The 22546-nt window shown below is 40.6% G+C and overlaps 1 protein-coding gene across 1 annotated transcript in view; it reads left to right on the top strand.

The window, feature by feature from the left end:
• The window catches only part of ca8 (carbonic anhydrase VIII), a 74044-nt gene extending 61967 nt beyond the window's left edge, over positions 1–12077 (top strand). The window contains exon 9 of the mRNA XM_084327299.1: positions 11551–12077. The gene's annotated coding sequence lies outside the window, so the exon portion shown is untranslated. The remainder of the gene's footprint in view (positions 1–11550) is intronic.
• Positions 12078–22546: the final 10469 nt, after the last annotated feature.

Consider the following 22546-nt stretch of genomic DNA (forward strand, 5'->3'; position numbering starts at 1 on the left):
GCCCGAGCCCGTGAACTTCAGGCCCTGCCCGAAAATAAGCCTGACTGTAAATAATATTTTAAGCCCTAGCCCGCGTGAAAACCCGAAATAAATTATTATTATTATTATTATTAAAATATAATTTTTTTTGTATTTGTTTTAAATATTCGAAACACGGTTTTATATGAACGTAATAAATAAACAAAACTAAGAAGCATTTACATAGCCTGTTTCGCAATGCCGTCTCTCCCAGTGCTCGCTTATATCTCTGACTCACACATCAGCCTCGTAAAACGTATTGAAGGCTATAGAATCTTCTTTGACACACACACACACACACGACACACAATAGCCTACTCAGTCAAACAAACAAACAGAAAACAGAAATCAGATTTCGAGCAGAGCAACGTAATGAAAATCACAACAAAGCAGGTAGCGAGTCGAGACCCAGCAAATAATAACATCACTCACCAGACGTCAGCAACGCGTTGAACACCGTTAACAAAACCGGCTACATACATCCCAAGAACAAATTAAAACGTTCGCCAACTGGCTATATTCCAACACAACCAATTGAGTTGAACTTGTCCCCTGAGTTCTCCCTGCGCGCTGCAGTAATTACATCCAAATGTTTCTCTGGCGCAAAAGAGAAAGCGAATCTTAAAACGAAGGTTATCCTATAACCCTAGTTATATGAAGAAGAAAAAAACGCAAAAAAAACTGACTGACCGTCCTCTTCATCTTGGCATAACAATGCTGCACGCGCTCTCTCTAGGTTAGCTAACGCTAGTTAGCCTTTAGCTAAGCTAGCTACTAGCCGACATCATCATGGCTATCCCGACTGAACCACACGTTAGCACTCGATATTATAACGTAGCTAAAGCTAACTAGCTGTCCCTGCCTTTAGCTAAGCCGACATGGCTAGCTTGACTGAACTGTCTAACATGCAACAACTTTCATCTTCAGTCCATCTGCCGAATGACCGTCCTCTTCCTCTTGGCTGGCATAACTAAGCATAACCTCCAAAGCTGCACCCGCGAAATAGTCAAACGCAGCTGACGCACGCCGGCGTACACATGATGTAACCCCTCCCTTCGTTGAAACCAATAGTATGTCTGCTGCAGAGCCCCAGAGCTCCAATAGTGAGTATGTCTGCTGCAGAGCCGCAGAGCCAGGAACAAGTCACACACATTCTACAAACGTGTCTAATGTGAAATATATAAGCATATAAGCAAAACTAGATTTTAGGTCTGTGATGAAAAAGGGCCTCGCGGAAGGGGGGGCCTCGAAAAAAACAATAAAAAAAATAATAAAAAATAATAAAAAAAATAATAAATAAAAAATATTTTTTTTACATTTAAAAAAATAAAAAATTGTGCGAGGCCCCCCTTCCCGCGAGGCCCTGTGCGACCGCACTGCTCGCACACCCCCTGAGGCGGCCCTGGCTACATCTATACATTTATGACATACAAGATTTACAAATACAGTACTGTTTTTGATACAAGAAGAGTCTAAAAAAGAGAGTATATACATTTGACGAAGAAACTGTACATTGGAGGAGGTTGGTAGGTAGAAGGTTGGTAGGAGGGGTGGAGGGGAAACTGTACATTGTAGGTGGTGGGGTGGGGGGGGGGTAACTGTACATTGGATTATCGACTAAACCTTACTTGGTCCCAAGAAGAGGGTCTCGTGTATTATTGGGTTTAATAGGACATTTATTGTACATTGGAGGGGGTTGCGTTAGGACATTTACCGGGGCCAGTTTCGAATTGCAGTCTCTCGTAGGTGCTCTTTGAGAGTGGTTTTGAAAGTGGGTAGTGATTCACATTCCTTTACAGCTGTGGGTATGGCGTTCCACATTGATGTGGCATAATTGCAAAACGTGTTTAGTCCCTTGTTTGAGCCGAATCTGGGTTTAACATGATTTGTGGAGCTCCCTCTGGTGTTGTGATCGTGGTATTCACTGACCTTTGGGACGTTTTTTGACATCTACAAGGGTACCTTAGTCGTGTAGTGTATCTTGTAGACCAGGCCCATTGCAAGTTGCTGTACTCTGTCGTCTACTCTAAGCCATCCTAGGTTGTCAAAGTGGGCAGGGGTGAGGTGGGTTCTAGGAGTAAGGTCAAGCAGTAGTCTGACCAGTTTGTGTTTTTAGCGCCTTTGAGGTGCTTTGGTACCATGAGGTGCAAGCATAGTCGTAGTACCCTTGAATGAGTGCTCCTGCCAGAGTCTTCAGGGTATTCTTGTTTACCAGAGAGGAGATCCGGTACAAGAATCGAGTTTGTTGGTTGACTTTTTTTATACAACGGCATGCAAATTTCTCGATTCTGATTGGCTGAAACAGTCAAGTTACACGTGGGTATTTGTAATAACCCCACGCTCTTGGTCCCAGGACCCGCCCACAACCGCATTACTATCACTCCGCCGTGCAAGTTTTTAGAAGTGAAAGCAAGATGGCGGGCACACGCCGGACAGTAAACATTACGAAAGGATATGGTGATAGGGTCATAAAGACTAAATTAAAAACGATTCTGTCACGGCGAATGTGTTAGTTTCTTAAACAATGTTGGATGATGTAATTGATGGGTCATGAGTCATTGTGGAACAAAATAAAAATTTCGTGAATTGATTGATTGATTGATTAATTGCACACACAAAAATCTTTTTTTAACCTACTTTCTATAGAAGCAGCTGGGAGGTGCGCTGTTTTAAGTGAGCGTGGACTATTGAATTGATTGATTGATTGATTGCTAATTTTATTACTGTCCGCCTTGTTTCCAACTGGTTAAGTTTAGGCACTCTTTAGAAGTCGCTCTCTTTCGAAGTTGGTTAAGGTTAGAGTTTGTGTTTAGAGCAGGGCGATAGACCACCAGCCCTGATTCCAAACTCTAACCTTAACCAACTTCGAAAGAGAGCGACTTCGAAAGAGTGCCTAAACTTAACCAGTTGGAAACAAGGCGGACAGTAATAAAATTACTAATCCACGCTCACTTAAAACAGCGCACCTCCCAGCTGCTTCTATATAAAGTAGGTTTAAAAAAATAAATAAAAAAATCCCCTCTTATAGGGCAAAGAAACCCCCCCCCCCCCCCTATATAGGGCAAAGAAAATGTTTTTTTTATTTGTTTTACCTACCTTCTATAGAAGCATCTAAGAATGAAGTTCTATAGAAAGTAGGTTCAAAACAAAAGAAAAGTTGGATGTGTTAGTTTGTTGGATGTCTAGTTGAAAGACAGTTGGATGTGTTAGTTTGTTGCATGTCTAGTTGAAAGACAGTTGGATGTGTTAGTTTGTTGGATGTCTTAGTTGAAAGACAGTTGGATGTGTTCGTTTGTTGGATGTCTTAGTTGAGCGACAGTGAGAACAGTTGGATGCACTTCCGAGCTGCTTCCACATGGAGGCAGCTTCTCTTTATTTTTTTTGGGAAACTACTTTATCTGCGGATGGTTTTTTCAATAAATCTTTTTTTTTAATCAACTTTTTCTCCCATTTTCTATTTTTTTCCCATCCCAATTTTGTATCTGTCCAATTCTACCCTCCCCTGTCTCGAACGCTGTTAGGCCATGCCTCCCACTGGCCGGCTGCAATGTGGACCAAGCCTTGCATCACGTGTCCCCTCCGGTACACGAGGGGGCAGCTGTCGCATCTTTTCACCTGCACAGTGCGATCTCTCAGCGGCGAGGGTCTGCGTGGGAGGGACACGCCGCCCCCGTTGCTTCCTGATTCTGCTGCGCAGGCGCACCAACCGACCTGTAGGAGTTGCTGTCCACAACGTCCGATCCCCACCCACCAGCTTTCCACCCCTAACACTGCCAATTGTGTTAGTATGAACGACCAGCCAAGCTGGTAGCAATGCCGAGAGCTGGGCTTGAACCCAGCATCTCCTGCACTAGTGGCGAGCGCCTTGCCCACTGCACCACTTAGCCGCCCTGTTTTTTCAATAAATCTTCAATTAATGTGTGTTTATTGTATAGCAATAAGGTTGGATGAATGCGCCAGTTGTATAAAACCCATTACACCACGTGCAGTCGTGGGTTGTGAGAATTAGATTCTCACAACCCACTCCTGCGCGTGATGTAATGCTTTATTATTACATTGGATGCCATTTTGTCACAGGAAAGATTTGCCTCTAGGATGGAACCTAGGTATGTAATTTCATCTTTCCTTGTGACAATATTGTCACCCACTGTAACTGAGAAGCCGTCGGTCTTGCTGAGTTTGTTATTTGAACCGAAGAAAATGGACTCTGTTTTGCCCAGGTGTAATGATAGTTTGTTATCAGCAAGCCATAGTTCCGAGCTGAGGGTTTTTTCAACCTGTAACTTGTTCTTGTCAGAGACCAGCAGGGCTGAGTCCTGTGCACGTCCCTGCTCTTAGCAGTTGTTAGTATTGAGCTGTACTGTATTGTACCCATTCTGCAATCTGTTAATAACGTTTTCAATCAATCAATCCCAATACTAGACCAACTGTAACTTACTGTCCCAATACTAGACCAACTGTAACTTACTGTCCCAATACTAGACCAACTGTAACTCACTGTCCCAATACTAGACCAACTGTAACTTACTGTCCCAATACTAGACCTGCTTTAGCTCACTGTCCCAATACTATACCAACTTTAGCTCACTGTCCCAATACTAGACCAACTTTAGTTCACTTTCTTAAAGGGGAACTATCTTATAAATGGCCTTTTTCAGTGTTTAGCATTGTTTCCTAGCTATGTGGACTTATATTAATATGATCTATGTCTCTAATTCTCATATTGGCGCATTCTTCCAATTCTCCTCTCACAATATTCACCCTCACTGAACTGAGTCATCTGAAAATGTGCTGATTTGTGATGTCAGAGAGACACCGCTGCATGATAATGTCCCAGATGCCGCGAAGGCCACACAGTGGTTTAGGAGCCCAGCCTCAAAACAGCTTAAGATCTTCAGGTAGAAAAATGCTGTTTTTGAGGACTTGATTAGAAATACAAAACAATGAATTAAAAAATATATATAATTACAGAGGTGTTCCATAAACTCACAGGAATTGTGTAAAAGTGCCCAAATAGTGAAAGAAATAGTAAAATAGTTCCCCTTTAATACTAGACCAACTGTAACATACTCTCCCAATTAGGGATGCACGATAATTATTGGGCCGATATCAGCAATTATGACGTCATCCCGATAAACCTGATAAAATAATTGATAGCTCCGATAAATGTTTTTTTATTTATTTATATTTTTTTACACTTTTTTATTTTATTTTATTTTTTATGTCAACGTTCACAGGCACAATATATGCTTACTTAGGATTTTACTTGATTCAACAACAAAGCAGTCGGGGCAATGGCAAGCCGAAAACGGTCGAAAATTTGGTTATTTGAAGTTTGGATAATTTTTTTTACAACTGAGGTAGGTAGATAAAAATTTTAGTACCGAAAAAAGGTACTGTTGGGTACCGGTATCGATTCACAGATACCGGTACCGTATCGGTTCAAATGTGAACGGTACCCATCCCTACTGACAAAGCACAATACCTGTTGGTTTTTAGTTCACTTATTGTTCAGGGAAACACATTGTTAACACTTTTACTGCCAGGGGGCGTCTTTAGACGTCTTTGCTGGCGATGCTAAAGTTGCCGGGGGACGCTTTACGTCGTCTTTATATCAATATTTCAAAAATCTGCGATCTGATCCATAATGTCCCTCCGCTGGCCTGAGACACAAGTGTGATCTCCTCTCAATCCTCTAGCGGTTCAAGACCGCCATCTGGTGGCCGATCGGCAGATCGAAACCGGATGTCAACCTTTAACCCGGTAGGACTCACTCCATATGGGGTCCGGGCACTCGCTAATGTTAGAGAGACTCCGTCTTCACACAGTGAACATCGATCGCTGCAAATAACTCGAAAAAACAACATGATTTGGACGTATATATTATTATACAACCTGGAAATGGACCGACTATTTCAACATCCCATAATGGAAAACTGTCTACCCCACGCTGATCGCCCAACGGCCCGCGGAGACTGGGGTGAGTTTTAGCGTGTAATATTACCGTGTTCGACACTAACTGCTATGATGAACATTTGACCCACATTAGATAATTGGTATAACGCTGCCCACGGAATTATAAACGCCCCCTCGCCCATCCGGTCAACATCAGATGACGTGTAGTAACTTCTAGAAGTACGTCTAGTTGGAATTTTTTATATCGCCCCGATTGCCATCAAACTGTATTTCATCATCAATATAATGCATTTGGGGCTATATATCACGTTCTGGAGAAAGCTGCAGAAAGAGATGAAAACATACTTATACATTAGACCATACTTTACTATGAATATGTGAATGAAAAAGTTTAACGTTGCTACACAATGAACAATACATATAGGACTTTGAATGGGCCCTAATAATGGCAATGTAGCAATAGAATTTAAAAAGTTATAGCCCTGCAAAGAAGGGGACTTTCTCCATAGACAAATAGCGCTGGCAATCTATGGTATATCATTAATTTAACCTTAGGCAACCAAAGTGTTAATGACATTGACGGATTGTGAATTTTGTGATTGACTCAAATTATATTTATTTGGAAAAATATATATAGTCACTTTATTTGTAGAGTCAAAACTGTTCTCTTGGCTTTGTTTTGTTCATAGTAGTAACGCTCATGTCATGATAAATCTGGTTAGGTCAACACTACAGGAATATACATAAAAAATAAAATATTATAATACAATAAATATATATATATCGGTTATCGGTATCGGTATCGACCTTGAGGAGCAGAAAGTTATCGGTATCGATATCGGGGTCAAAAAAATCAATATCGTGCACCCCTAGTCCCAATACTAGATAAAATTTAGCTCACTGTGGGGCGCCCTCGTGGCGCATACCATAGTGCCTCGCACACCTATGCGGCCGTCCCGGGTTCGCTTCCCGCTCCCGGGGGATAATTTGTCGCATGTCTTCCCCACTCTTCTCCCGTTCACCCTCTCCTCTGTTGGTCATGTCTGACCAGAAAAAGCCAGAAAAGTGCTAAAATAAATCTTAAAAAATATATATATTTGCTCACTGTTCCAATAGTAGACCAACTGTAGATCATTGTCTCAAGTATGTTCAGTACAGCAGTGGAGGTTATTCCATGACAACACGTGAAACACAAATTCACTCATAATTCATAATTATTATAAATTTACACACATATATATTTTTTTTTTTTTATTATTATTATTTTTATTAAAAAAAAATATTATTATAAATGTTTTCCTCTGTAAAAAATGCCAGTGAATTATTTTTTTCTTCAAAAATTGCCAAAAGTGACAGCTCTGAGCTCTCTGATCAGGCCTGCAGTCAGTAATGGCTGGCTGTCAATCACTCAAGTGCAACTTTCCCTGCATGGGTTGATCTTTTTATTCTATTATCCAATCAAAATAGGCTATTCGAGTCATCTAAGCCCCGCCCGTGCAACTTTGCGCACGCTACTCACGAACGCGGGTTGAATGATTGACAGCCCTCGACGGTCTGAGACTCAATCAGAGAGGAGCTGCGAGACATGGCATAGACCACTGCACTTCCGCGTTACATGGAGCTCGTGAGGAGGAGGGGGGCGGGGGGACGAATGCGTTGCCTTCCCCCCCGAACCTCCCATGAGCTCAAAATACCGGAAGTGGTAAATTGTTTACACTTTCCATGGGATAAAAGAACGTGTCTCGACTCGAGTCGGACTTGTCACGATGGAGAAGCTGCAATATTCAATGGAAGATGAGATCGGTCACTGCTTTGGCTGTTGTGTGGTGAGTGCATTTAAAATATATATATATATATTTTACAGTGATTATGAATTCATTGGCCCGCTGTGGCCTTGCGTGTGTAATACACCAACATGGTTCCCGCGGGCACCAGGTACTAGCCCCCAAGGACCACATGAGTCGTGGCAAGCCTTGCTTGCGTTTCTAATCAAATATTAATATAGCCCCGGAGGAAGGGGGGGGGGGGGCATAATCCCACGGGACAATGGGATTGACCGATATGTTTACCAATATTCCAATGTACAGTTTTGCTGTACCATTGACTCAGAATGGTCTGTTTTATTGAAATCGTCACAGCAGTATAGTTTGTTTATACTTCAGAAGTATGATATTTAAACATGGTCCCCAAAATGAATGGAAGCGAATGAGGAGCCTGACACCTGGGAGGAATGGGGGTGTTGCAGCGTTGGGGATGTTTAAAAATATTATTTTATATATAATATAATATAATAATTTTGTGCTTCACCAAGAAATTTGGTCAGCAGCCGCCACTGCAGTACAGTATTGTCTATGTATCTAGTCTAGTGTATTCAGCAGGGGAATTACCTCTAATGGAAACAGGCCAAGTATTCCCAGAGCTCCCTGCCCCTCTGAAACCCTGGAGTGGAGTAATGTAAAGAATCATGCATCCAACCCTGGAGTGGATCAGTGGAATGAACTAACCCAGTTCAGCTCTTCATCTGGGACTCACAGGCTGTGGGGAGGTCTATTTTAGCACTGCGGCAGAACAGGGTGAAAGACACAAATGGGACGAGTTTCAACTGCTAGGGCAACAGGGGAGAGAGGTCATGGTCCCATGTACCATGTTATTCAAACTGGTTTGGATAGGAGAAGCTGGCTACTATAGATATGCACATATCTCAGGTAATCACATGTAATCACATCTCATCACATATCACATCTCACCTGCCGAATTGCACAGCCCTGGTCTATTCCTATTCCCATTCCTATTTTATTTTGATTGTACTATATTCTATTGTGTTATTTTTAATTTAGTTTATAACCCATTTAATATTATTCGACCTCTTTATTTACAGTTGTACAGCCCTGGCCTATATTTTATTGTATTTCACAATTCTATTCTATTCTATTGTGCTTATCTTAGTTCATATTTCATTTTATCTTACTCCACCTCTATATTGTATTATCTGTCTGTTAATGTCTGTCCGCTAATGTTGCACCGAAAATGACCAAAGCAAATTCCTTGTATGTGAAAACTACTTGGCAATAGAGACCTTTCTGATTCTGATTCTGATCACATATCACATATCATCACATATCACATATCATCACATATCACATATCATCACATCTCATCACATATCATTGTATATCTGTATATACCATCAGATGTAATCACATATGAAAGTCAGACATGAAAGTCTGGGAGTGTCGCATATTTGGATTTTATGTTTTTTTTTTTTTTATCTATTGTGATGTTTCTTCATGACTTGTACAAGAAGACTTGTACAGCCCATGGGGGCTATTCCATGTGATCTCGGGCTATACAAATACATTTTATTTGATTTTTGTAAGGGATAAGCAAAAATAAGCATGTGCTTCAGCCTATTATTTTTTTTCGGTTGTTGATTTTGGATTTTGTGTGTGAGCTTGCCTTGAATGTGTACATTTGTGATTTTCTTTTTTCTTTTGTAAGTCCACACAGGTGTGTTTGATTTGTCTGTAAACAAGCCCGAAAAATAAACGTCATTCATTCATTCATTCATTTTGATTTGATATCATCACATATTATATAAACTAGTCGTAGCATCCTGTTTATGGGTCAATGATAGCTGTGTGAAGCTGATTAACTCCACTCTCACTGGTATTTCTATGAATACAACATATAACTCAGTTTTTAAACTAGAAAAAGAGAGAGAGGTGGGCTTGGAAAGAGAGAGAGAGACTTACTGAGTGGGGTGGAGGGAGGGAGAGATGAGAGAATGCCATAGGTATGAAAGAGGAGAACAGAGAAAGAGAGAGAGAGAGAGAGAGAGAGAGGGGGGAATAGAGGCCTATTGTTTGTCCTGTAAGGAATATCTGCCAGGTCACATGACCCTTAGACCCACCTGAGAAACACCAGAGATGGGGGGATGGAGAAAGAGGTAGAGGAGGGGGTAGACTGAAAGAGAGCAGAGGTGGCAGAGAAGGTGGGGATAGAGAGAGGGGTAGAATGAAGAGAGAGAGAAGAGGGGTGAAACATGTCTGTCCAGTTACTGTACAATAACACCAGTGTTGTAGATTTGTTGTTGTAGCTTCCTACTAGTACTGTAAGCTACTCTCAAGGAGGTGTGTTGTTGTAGCTTCCTAATAGTAGGCTATTATAAGCTACTCTCTGGTAGGTGTGTTGTTGTAGCTTCCACCTAGTAGGCTACTGTAAGCTACTCTCTGGTAGGTGTGTTGTTGTAGCTTCCTACTAGTACTGGAAGCTACTCTCTGGTAGGTTGATTGTTGTAGCTTCCTACTAGTACTGGAAGCTACTCTCTGGTAGGTTGGTTGTTGTAGCGTTCTACTAGTACTAACTATAAGCTACTCTCCGATAGGTTGGTTGTTGTAGCTTCCTACTAGTACGGAAGCTACTCTCTGGTAGGTGTGTTGTTGTAGCTTCCTACTTGTACTATAAGCTACTCTCTGGTAGGTGTGTTGTTGTAGCTTCCTACTTGTACTATAAGCTACTCTCTGGTAGGTGTGTTGTTGTAGCTTCCTACTTGTACTATAAGCTACTCTCTGGTAATAATAATAATAATCTTCATTTATATAGCACCTTTCATACAGTGCAGCTCAAAGTGCTTAACAGAGACACGTCTTCTTTAAACAAGTCAAGAAGAAAAAAAAACATAGTAACAGAGTAAGTCAAGAAAAAACAAGAATACCATAAGGTCCATAAGCTCAAAATAAACGCATGCATGCATGCAACACTCCCAGACATACCCCACACGAGGGTAAGGAAAAACTCACTAAAACCTAACAATAGGAAAAAATGCACCACAGGCAATGTGGAGGAGAGAAACCTTAGAAGGGCCAATTCAAGGGGGGATCTCCCTTCTTAGATGTCGGTGATATTAGTGTTGCATGTTGCATTAAAAAGAGGCGAACAGCTGGTAGGTGTGTTGTTGTAGCTTCCTACTAGTACTATAAGCTACTCTCTGGTAGGTTGGTTGCTGTAGCTTCCTACTAGTACTATAAGCAATAACACCAGTGTTGTAGATTTGTTGTTGTAGCTTCCTACTAGTACTGTAAGCTACTCTCAAGGAGGTGTGTTGTTGTAGCTTCCACCTAGTAGGCTACTGTAAGCTACTCTCTGGTAGGTTGGTTGCTGTAGCTTCCTACTAGTACTATAAGCTACTCTCTGGTAGTGTTGTTGTAGCTTCCTACTAGTACTGGAAGCTACTCTCTGGTAGTGTTGTTGTAGCTTCCTACTAGTACTGGAAGCTACTCTGGTAGGTTGATTGTTGTAGCTTCCTACTTGTGCTATAAGCTACTCTCTGGTAGGTTGATTGTTGTAGCTTCCTACTTGTTCCTACCTATAGACAGATGTTTGTCATTCTATTCAAATCTGACCAAGCCGGTCTCACCAGACCGTTAGAAGGCTCTACAGGCTACGGAGTAGCAGAGAAAGTGTTTCAATTTGTTCCCTCTGTGAGTTCCCTCACTCTCTCTTCCTCCCCCTCTCCCCCATCTCTCTCCTCTCTCTTCCTCTTCCTTTCTCTCCCTCCTCTGTTAAAAAGGTTTCTCTTTGAAACATCTGTTAGGAATTGACTATTTTTCTTTGCAGGAAGGAGAAGAGGAGAGAAGAGGAGAGGAGAGAGCAGACGTTATCTGGCAAGATGCCAGGTCACCTGCAGTTTGAGCCTGCAGTTTGAACCTCACTCTGTGTGTGTGCGTGTGTGTGTGTGTGTGTGTGTGTGTGTGTGTGTGTGTGTGTATGTGTGTGTGTGTGCGTGCGTGTGTGTGTGTTTTTTCAGTCTTTTTAGTTTATCTTAATATATATTCACGTGTGACTGTAGGTTGTTAACCACGTGTTAAAGAGAGTTATAGTCCAGTGGTTCTAACCTGGGGCTCTGGGCCACTCGTCAGAGTTTACAATGTGAAGAGTATTTATGATTCATTAATACATCAACTTGATTTGTATTTGTTTTATTTGAAAGAGTATTTGAATGGAAGTGTGATGAAAAGGGAATGTAGAAATCAACTGTTTAGTTGGTGTGTGTGTGTGTGTGTGTGTGTGTGTGTGTGTGTGTGTGTGTGTGTGTGTATGTGTGTGTGTGTGTGTGTGTGTGTGCGTGTGTGCGTGTGTGTGTGTGTGTGAAGTGAAAGTACTGTTAACATAGTCAAACTGTTATGAAATAAACTGTGATGATGAAGACTGTTACTGTAAAATATCAATAAACAACTCTAACTTACTACAGAGAACAGTCGATTTTGATTCATTCATTAGGATCCGTCCGAAGTCTGTTTAGAGACCTGACCCCTGTCTCGTTGGTCTCTGTCATACATATCAATGTTTTTCTTTCATATTTGAAGTCACTGGTAAATTACTGACAACACAGATGGCGAAATTGGTCAAAAAGGATAATTTTGTGATAGAAAAACTTCACCAGCTTCTACGCCTGTTTCATCCAGTGGTTTCTGCCAGAGTCCCTAGGTAACTACTCACTGCCCAGCCTTTTAGCAGAGATGTATTATTCTTATTTCTAAATCCTTTTAATTTTAAACATTGTTAAACTTTTCACCTCAAATTCATTTGAACTCAACATGAAAACGTGAACAGAGCATCTGTCTGCTTTCTGGAGGCTGACATAGTACTGTATTTGCAAATCTGGTATGTCATAAATGTATAGATGTAGCAGTACTGTCTATCTGTATGTCATGTATGTCATATATGTTATGATGAATTGAAAATGGGGGACCCTGATGTAAACAAGACGAAAGTATTTCTCTGGTCTGCGTCCCCTTAACAATTGTATGTATTGAGCTGTACTGTACTGTACCCATTCTGCAATCTGTTAATAAAGTTTTCAATCAATCAACATGTTGATTTGAACATTCAATTTGTTATTTTCACTCAAAGTCTCGTTCCATTCAACGTCCAGATAGCAGAAGTTGGACCATTTCAACAACTTTAAGTTGAGTGACAAAGAAGTGGCCCAAATGTTATGTTTAGGTGATATAGATGCTTCTGAATAATAATAATAATAATAATAATAATAATAATAATAATAATAATAATAATAATAATAATAATAATAATAATAATAATAATAATAATAATAATTCTGAATAATAATAATAATTTTATGTTTAGGTGATATAGATGTTTTTCTCTCTCTCTCGCTCTCTCTCTCTCTCTCTCTCTCTCTCTCTCTCTCTCTCTCTCTCTCTCTCTCTCTCTCTCTCTAACTACAGCTAAACCCTATTGTAATTATATGTTTTTATAAAAAAGTATATGCCATTTATGTTGCCAAACCAATAAGGTTTTAATTCTAGGGTTTAATTCTAGGTTCAGATGTTCTAGAAAAGCAGATATCTGGCACAGATAGGAGAGGAATAGAAAGATTCAGACCTTCTACCAATGAATCTAACTATGAATGTAAAATATAAACCTCATAGAGGTGTACCGTGTAAGAGCTTGTATGGCCTCATAAAGTCAGTCACTATGGGGCCCCGGTCTGACATCCCAGAGACATCACTGGCTCAGGAGGTAATCCTAAGGTTTCCGGTTCGATTCCGGGCTCCACCCGGCAGTTTATCAGCTTATCCTTAAGCAAGCATAACCTCCAAAGCTGCACGCGCGAAATAGTAAAACGCAGCTGACGCACGCCGGCGTACACATGATGTAACCCCTCCCTTCGTTGAAACCAATAGTATGTCTGCTGCAGAGCCCCAGAGCTCCAATAGTGAGTATGTCTGCTGCAGAGCCGCAGAGCCAGGAACAAGTCACACACATTCTACAAACGTGTCTAATGTGAAATATATAAGCATATACGCAAAACTAGATTTTAGGTCTGTGATGAAAAAGGGCCTCGCGGGAAGGGGGGCCTCGAAAAAATTATAAAAAAAATTATAAAAAATAATAAAAAAAAAAAAAAAAAAAAATGTGTGCGAGGCCCCCCTTCCCGCGAGGCCCTGTGCGACCGCACTGCTCGCACACCCCCTGAGGCGGCCCTGCCTACATCTATACATTTATGACATACAAGATTTACAAATACAGTACTGTTTTTGATACAAGAAGAGTCTAAAAAAGAGAGTATATACATTTGACGAAGAAACTGTACATTGGAGGAGGTTGGTAGGTAGAAGGTTGGTAGGAGGGGTGGAGGGGAAACTGTACATTGTAGGTGGTGGGGTGGGGGGGGGGGGTAACTGTACATTGGATTATCGACTAAACCTTACTTGGTCCCAAGAAGTGGGTCTCGTGTATTATTGGGTTTAATAGGACATTTATTGTACATTGGAGGGGGTTGCGTTAGGACATTTACCGGGGCCAGTTTCGAATTGCAGTCTCTCGTAGGTGCTCTTTGAGAGTGGTTTTGAAAGTGGGTAGTGATTCACATTCCTTTACAGCTGTGGGTATGGCGTTCCACATTGATGTGGCATAATTGCGAAACGTGTTTAGTCCCTTGTTTGAGCCGAATCTGGGTTTAACATGATTTGTGGAGCTCCCTCTGGTGTTGTGATCGTGGTATTCACTGACCTTTGGGACGTTTTTTGACATCTACAAGGGTACCTTAGTCGTGTAGTGTATCTTGTAGACCAGGCCCATTGCAAGTTGCTGTACTCTGTCGTCTACTCTAAGCCATCCTAGGTTGTCAAAGTGGGCAGGGGTGAGGTGGGTTCTAGGAGTAAGGTCAAGCAGTAGTCTGACCAGTTTGTTTTGAGATGTTTGTAATTTTGTTTTTAGCGCCTTTGAGGTGCTTTGGTACCATGAGGTGCAAGCATAGTCGTAGTACCCTTGAATGAGTGCTCCTGCCAGAGTCTTCAGGGTATTCTTGTTTACCAGAGAGGAGATCCGGTACAAGAATCGAGTTTGTTGGTTGACTTTTTTTATACAACGGCATGCAAATTTCTCGATTCTGATTGGCTGAAACAGTCAAGTTACACGTGGGTATTTGTAATAACCCCACGCTCTTGGTCCCAGGACCCGCCCACAACCGCATTACTATCACTCCGCCGTGCGAGTTTTTAGAAGTGAAAGCAAGATGGCGGGCACACGCCGGACAGTAAACATTACGAAAGGATATGGTGATAGGGTCATAAAGACTAAATTAAAAACGATTCTGTCACGGCGAATGTGTTAGTTTCTTAAACAATGTTGGATGATGTAATTGATGGGTCATGAGTCATTGTGGAACAAAATAAAAATTGCGTGAATTGATTGATTGATTGATTAATTGCACACACAATTTTTTTTTTTTTAACCTACTTTCTATAGAAGCAGCTGGGAGGTGCACTGTTTTAAGTGAGCGTGGACTATTGAATTGATTGATTGATTGATTGATTGATTGCTAATTTTATTACTGTCCACCTTGTTTCCAACTGGTTAAGTTTAGGCACTCTTTCGAAGTCGCTCTCTTTCGAAGTTGGTTAAGGTTAGAGTTTGTGTTTAGAGCAGGGCGATAGACCACCAGCCCTGATTCCAGCAGAGAAAGTGTTTCAATTTGTTCCCTCTGTGAGTTCCCTCCCTCTCTCTTCCTCCCCCTCTCCCCCATCTCTCTCCTCTCTCTTCCTCTTCCTTTCTCTCCCTCCTCTGTTAAAAAGGTTTCTCTTTGAAACATCTGTTAGGAATTGACTATTTTTCTTTGCAGGAAGGAGAAGAGGAGAGAAGAGGAGAGGAGAGAGCAGACGTTATCTGGCAAGATGCCAGGTCACCTGCAGTTTGAGCCTGCAGTTTGAACCTCACTCTGTGTGTGTGTGCGTGTGTGTGTGTGTGTGTGTGTGTGTGTGTGTGTGTGTGTGTGTGTGTGTGTATGTGTGTGTGTGCGTGCGTGTGTGTGTGTTTTTTCAGTCTTTTTAGTTTATCTTAATATATATTCACGTGTGACTGTAGGTTGTTAACCACGTGTTAAAGAGAGTTATAGTCCAGTGGTTCTAACCTGGGGCTCTGGGCCACTCGTCAGAGTTTACAATGTGAAGAGTATTTATGATTCATTAATACATCAACTTGATTTGTATTTGTTTTATTTGAAAGAGTATTTGAATGGAAGTGTGATGAAAAGGGAATGTAGAAATCAACTGTTTAGTTGGTGTGTGTGTGTGTGTGTGTGTGTGTGTGTGTGTGTGTGCGTGTGTGCGTGTGTGTGTGTGAAGTGAAAGTACTGTTAACATAGTCAAACTGTTATGAAATAAACTGTGATGATGAAGACTGTTACTGTAAAATATCAATAAACAACTCTAACTTACTACAGAGAACAGTCGATTTTGATTCATTCATTAGGATCCGTCCGAAGTCTGTTTAGAGACCTGACCCCTGTCTCGTTGGTCTCTGTCATACATATCAATGTTTTTCTTTCATATTTGAAGTCACTGGTAAATTACTGACAACACAGATGGCGAAATTGGTCAAAAAGGATAATTTTGTGATAGAAAAACTTCACCAGCTTCTACGCCTGTTTCATCCAGTGGTTTCTGCCAGAGTCCCTAGGTAACTACTCACTGCCCAGCCTTTTAGCAGAGATGTATTATTCTTATTTCTAAATCCTTTTAATTTTAAACATTGTTAAACTTTTCACCTCAAATTCATTTGAACTCAACATGAAAACGTGAACAGAGCATCTGTCTCCTTTCTGGAGGCTGACATAGTACTGTATTTGCAAATCTGGTATGTCATAAATGTATAGATGTAGCAGTACTGTCTATCTGTATGTCATGTATGTCATATATGTTATGATGAATTGAAAATGGGGGACCCTGATGTAAACAAGACGAAAGTATTTCTCTGGTCTGCGTCCCCTTAACAATTGTATGTATTGAGCTGTACTGTACTGTACCCATTCTGCAATCTGTTAATAAAGTTTTCAATCAATCAACATGTTGATTTGAACATTCAATTTGTTATTTTCACTCAAAGTCTCGTTCCATTCAACGTCCAGATAGCAGAAGTTGGACCATTTCAACAACTTTAAGTTGAGTGACAAAGAAGTGGCCCAAATGTTATGTTTAGGTGATATAGATAATAATAATAATAATAATAATAATAATAATAATAATAATAATAATAATAATAATAATAATAATAATAATAATAATAATAATAATAATAATAATAATAATAATAATAATAATAATAATAATAATAATAATAATAATAATAATAATAATAATAATAATAATAATAATAATAATAATAATAATAATTCTGAATAATAATAATAATTTTATGTTTAGGTGATATAGATGTTTTTCTCTCTCTCTCGCTCTCTCTCTCTCTCTCTCTCTCTCTCTCTCTCTCTCTCTCTCTCTCTCTCTCTCTCTCTCTAACTACAGCTAAACCCTATTGTAATTATATGTTTTTATAAAAAAGTATATGCCATTTATGTTGCCAAACCAATAAGGTTTTAATTCTAGGGTTTAATTCTAGGTTCAGATGTTCTAGAAAAGCAGATATCTGGCACAGATAGGAGAGGAATAGAAAGATTCAGACCTTCTACCAATGAATCTAACTATGAATGTAAAATATAAACCTCATAGAGGTGTACCGTGTAAGAGCTTGTATGGCCTCATAAAGTCAGTCACTATGGGGCCCCGGTCTGACATCCCAGAGACATCACTGGCTCAGGAGGTAATCCTAAGGTTTCCGGTTCGATTCCGGGCTCCACCCGGCAGTTTATCAGCTTATCCTTAAGCAAGCATAACCTCCAAAGCTGCACGCGCGAAATAGTAAAACGCAGCTGACGCACGCCGGCGTACACATGATGTAACCCCTCCCTTCGTTGAAACCAATAGTATGTCTGCTGCAGAGCCCCAGAGCTCCAATAGTGAGTATGTCTGCTGCAGAGCCGCAGAGCCAGGAACAAGTCACACACATTCTACAAACGTGTCTAATGTGAAATATATAAGCATATACGCAAAACTAGATTTTAGGTCTGTGATGAAAAAGGGCCTCGCGGGAAGGGGGGCCTCGAAAAAATTATAAAAAAAATAACAAAAAAAAAAAAAAATTGCGAGGCCCCCCTTCCCGCGAGGCCCTGTGCGACCGCACTGCTCGCACACCCCCTGAGGCGGCCCTGCCTACATCTATACATTTATGACATACAAGATTTACAAATACAGTACTGTTTTTGATACAAGAAGAGTCTAAAAAAGAGAGTATATACATTTGACGAAGAAACTGTACATTGGAGGAGGTTGGTAGGTAGAAGGTTGGTAGGAGGGGTGGAGGGGAAACTGTACATTGTAGGTGGTGGGGTGGGGGGGGGGGGGGTAACTGTACATTGGATTATCGACTAAACCTTACTTGGTCCCAAGAAGTGGGTCTCGTGTATTATTGGGTTTAATAGGACATTTATTGTACATTGGAGGGGGTTGCGTTAGGACATTTACCGGGGCCAGTTTCGAATTGCAGTCTCTCGTAGGTGCTCTTTGAGAGTGGTTTTGAAAGTGGGTAGTGATTCACATTCCTTTACAGCTGTGGGTATGGCGTTCCACATTGATGTGGCATAATTGCTAAACGTGTTTAGTCCCTTGTTTGAGCCGAATCTGGGTTTAACATGATTTGTTGAGCTCCCTCTGGTGTTGTGATCGTGGTATTCACTGACCTTTGGGACGTTTTTTGACATCTACAAGGGTACCTTAGTCGTGTAGTGTATCTTGTAGACCAGGCCCATTGCAAGTTGCTGTACTCTGTCGTCTACTCTAAGCCATCCTAGGTTGTCAAAGTGGGCAGGGGTGAGGTGGGTTCTAGGAGTAAGGTCAAGCAGTAGTCTGACCAGTTTGTTTTGAGATGTTTGTAATTTTGTTTTTAGCGCCTTTGTGGTGCTTTGGTACCATGAGGTGCAAGCATAGTCGTAGTACCCTTGAATGAGTGCTCCTGCCAGAGTCTTCAGGGTATTCTTGTTTACCAGAGAGGAGATCCGGTACAAGAATCGAGTTTGTTGGTTGACTTTTTTTATACAACGGCATGCAAATTTCTCGATTCTGATTGGCTGAAACAGTCAAGTTACACGTGGGTATTTGTAATAACCCCACGCTCTTGGTCCCAGGACCCGCCCACAACCGCATTACTATCACTCCGCCGTGCGAGTTTTTAGAAGTGAAAGCAAGATGGCGGGCACACGCCGGACAGTAAACATTACGAAAGGATATGGTGATAGGGTCATAAAGACTAAATTAAAAACGATTCTGTCACGGCGAATGTGTTAGTTTCTTAAACAATGTTGGATGATGTAATTGATGGGTCATGAGTCATTGTGGAACAAAATAAAAATTGCGTGAATTGATTGATTGATTGATTAATTGCACACACAATTTTTTTTTTTTTTAACCTACTTTCTATAGAAGCAGCTGGGAGGTGCACTGTTTTAAGTGAGCGTGGACTATTGAATTGATTGATTGATTGATTGCTAATTTTATTACTGTCCACCTTGTTTCCAACTGGTTAAGTTTAGGCACTCTTTCGAAGTCGCTCTCTTTCGAAGTTGGTTAAGGTTAGAGTTTGTGTTTAGAGCAGGGCGATAGACCACCAGCCCTGATTCCAGCAGAGAAAGTGTTTCAATTTGTTCCCTCTGTGAGTTCCCTCCCTCTCTCTTCCTCCCCCTCTCCCCCATCTCTCTCCTCTCTCTTCCTCTTCCTTTCTCTCCCTCCTCTGTTAAAAAGGTTTCTCTTTGAAACATCTGTTAGGAATTGACTATTTTTCTTTGCAGGAAGGAGAAGAGGAGAGAAGAGGAGAGGAGAGAGCAGACGTTATCTGGCAAGATGCCAGGTCACCTGCAGTTTGAGCCTGCAGTTTGAACCTCACTCTGTGTGTGTGTGCGTGTGTGTGTGTGTGTGTGTGTGTGTGTGTGTGTGTGTGTGTGTGTGTGTGTGTATGTGTGTGTGTGCGTGCGTGTGTGTGTGTTTTTTCAGTCTTTTTAGTTTATCTTAATATATATTCACGTGTGACTGTAGGTTGTTAACCACGTGTTAAAGAGAGTTATAGTCCAGTGGTTCTAACCTGGGGCTCTGGGCCACTCGTCAGAGTTTACAATGTGAAGAGTATTTATGATTCATTAATACATCAACTTGATTTGTATTTGTTTTATTTGAAAGAGTATTTGAATGGAAGTGTGATGAAAAGGGAATGTAGAAATCAACTGTTTAGTTGGTGTGTGTGTGTGTGTGTGTGTGTGTGTGTGTGTGTGTGTGTGTGTGTGTGCGTGTGTGCGTGTGTGTGTGTGTGTGTGAAGTGAAAGTACTGTTAACATAGTCAAACTGTTATGAAATAAACTGTGATGATGAAGACTGTTACTGTAAAATATCAATAAACAACTCTAACTTACTACAGAGAACAGTCGATTTTGATTCATTCATTAGGATCCGTCCGAAGTCTGTTTAGAGACCTGACCCCTGTCTCGTTGGTCTCTGTCATACATATCAATGTTTTTCTTTCATATTTGAAGTCACTGGTAAATTACTGACAACACAGATGGCGAAATTGGTCAAAAAGGATAATTTTGTGATAGAAAAACTTCACCAGCTTCTACGCCTGTTTCATCCAGTGGTTTCTGCCAGAGTCCCTAGGTAACTACTCACTGCCCAGCCTTTTAGCAGAGATGTATTATTCTTATTTCTAAATCCTTTTAATTTTAAACATTGTTAAACTTTTCACCTCAAATTCATTTGAACTCAACATGAAAACGTGAACAGAGCATCTGTCTCCTTTCTGGAGGCTGACATAGTACTGTATTTGCAAATCTGGTATGTCATAAATGTATAGATGTAGCAGTACTGTCTATCTGTATGTCATGTATGTCATATATGTTATGATGAATTGAAAATGGGGGACCCTGATGTAAACAAGACGAAAGTATTTCTCTGGTCTGCGTCCCCTTAACAATTGTATGTATTGAGCTGTACTGTACTGTACCCATTCTGCAATCTGTTAATAAAGTTTTCAATCAATCAATCAACATGTTGATTTGAATATTCAATTTGTTATTTTCACTCAAAGTCTCGTTCCATTCAACATATCAGCGTCCAGATAGCAGAAGTTGGACCATTTCAACAACTTTAAGTTGAGTGACAAAGAAGTAGCCCAAATGTTATGTTTAGGTGATATAGATGCTTCTGAATAATAATAATAATAATAATAATAATAATAATAATAATAATAATAATAATAATAATAATAATAATAATAATAATAATAATGGTGAAGATAATAATAATAATAATAATAATAACAATAATAATGTTATGTTTAGGTGATATAGATGCTTCTGAATAATAATAATTTTATGTTTAGGTGATATAGATGTTTTTCTCTCTCTCTCTCGCTCTCTCTCTCTCTCTCTCTCTCTCTCTCTCTCTCTCTCTCTCTCTCTCTCTCTCTCTCTCTCTCTCTCTCTCTCTCTCTCTCTCTCTCTCTCTCTCAACTACAGCTAAACCCTATTGTAATCATATGTTTTTATAAAAAAGTATGCCATTTATGTTGCCAAACCAATAAGGTTTTAATTCTAGGGTTTAATTCTAGGTTCAGATGTTCTAGAAAAGCAGATATCTGGCACAGATAGGAGAGGAATAGAAAGATTCAGACCTTCTACCAATGAATCTAACTATGAATGTAAAATATAAACCTCATAGAGGTGTACTGTGTAAGAGCTTGTATGGCCTCATAAAGTCAGTCACTATGGGGCCCCGGTCTGACATCCCAGAGACATCACTGGCTCAGGAGGTAATCCTAAGGTTTCCGGTTCGATTCCGGGCTCCACCCGGCAGTTTATCAGCTTATCTTTAAGCAAGACACTTAACCCCTAACTGCTCCCGATGAGCAGGTTGGCACCTTGCATGGTCGCCTTCGCTGTCAGTGTGTGAATGTGTGAGTGAATGGGTGAATGTGAGGCATACGTTGTAAAGTGCTTTGGATAAAAGCTGTTATATAAATTTAATTTAAAACCTTTATTTAAACTCAAAAGGCAACTAAGGTTTCCCTCATTTACAGTCACGTTGAGTGTACATACAGAAATAAGAAAAGAAAGCATATAAAATGACACAGTATATAAAATCATAACGATAATAGAATAGAATAGATAGAATAGAAATACTTTATTCATCCAGAGGAAAACTTGGCACTACAAATCGCTCACAGTAAACAGTCCCTGATGGCATGGAGCTTAGCAAGGCTCCTCCTCTCCACCACCACTGCTAGAGAGTCCAGCTCTACCCCTACCACGTTACTGGCCTTCCTGACCAGCTCATCCAGCCTAAGACAACAAGACGAGGCATAAAGCAAGGATAACAAATACATGTAAACATGTACATCATCTTGATTGACAAAGGTTGGAGATCAAGGTTTTAAACTCTGCAACAGAGGGGAGAATCTCAAGCTTTAAGGACTGTTGGAGTTCATTCCATGAGCTAGAGGGGCTTCATAGCTAAATGCAGATTTACCCTGTTCAGAGCAAACTCAGGGGACCTTAAGGACCAGTCCATCATTGATTGCAGGGTTCTCTCATTTCTAGCTGTGGTGTGTGTGTGTTCACACATACTGACTGAACTGTCCTGGAGCACAGGAAGAACATACTGACTGAACTGCCCTGGGGCACAGGAAGAACATACTGACTGAACTGCCCTGGGGC

This window comes from Notolepis coatsorum (genome assembly GCF_963971535.1).
Source record: "Notolepis coatsorum genome assembly, chromosome: 13".
Lineage (NCBI taxonomy): Eukaryota > Metazoa > Chordata > Actinopteri > Aulopiformes > Paralepididae > Notolepis > Notolepis coatsorum.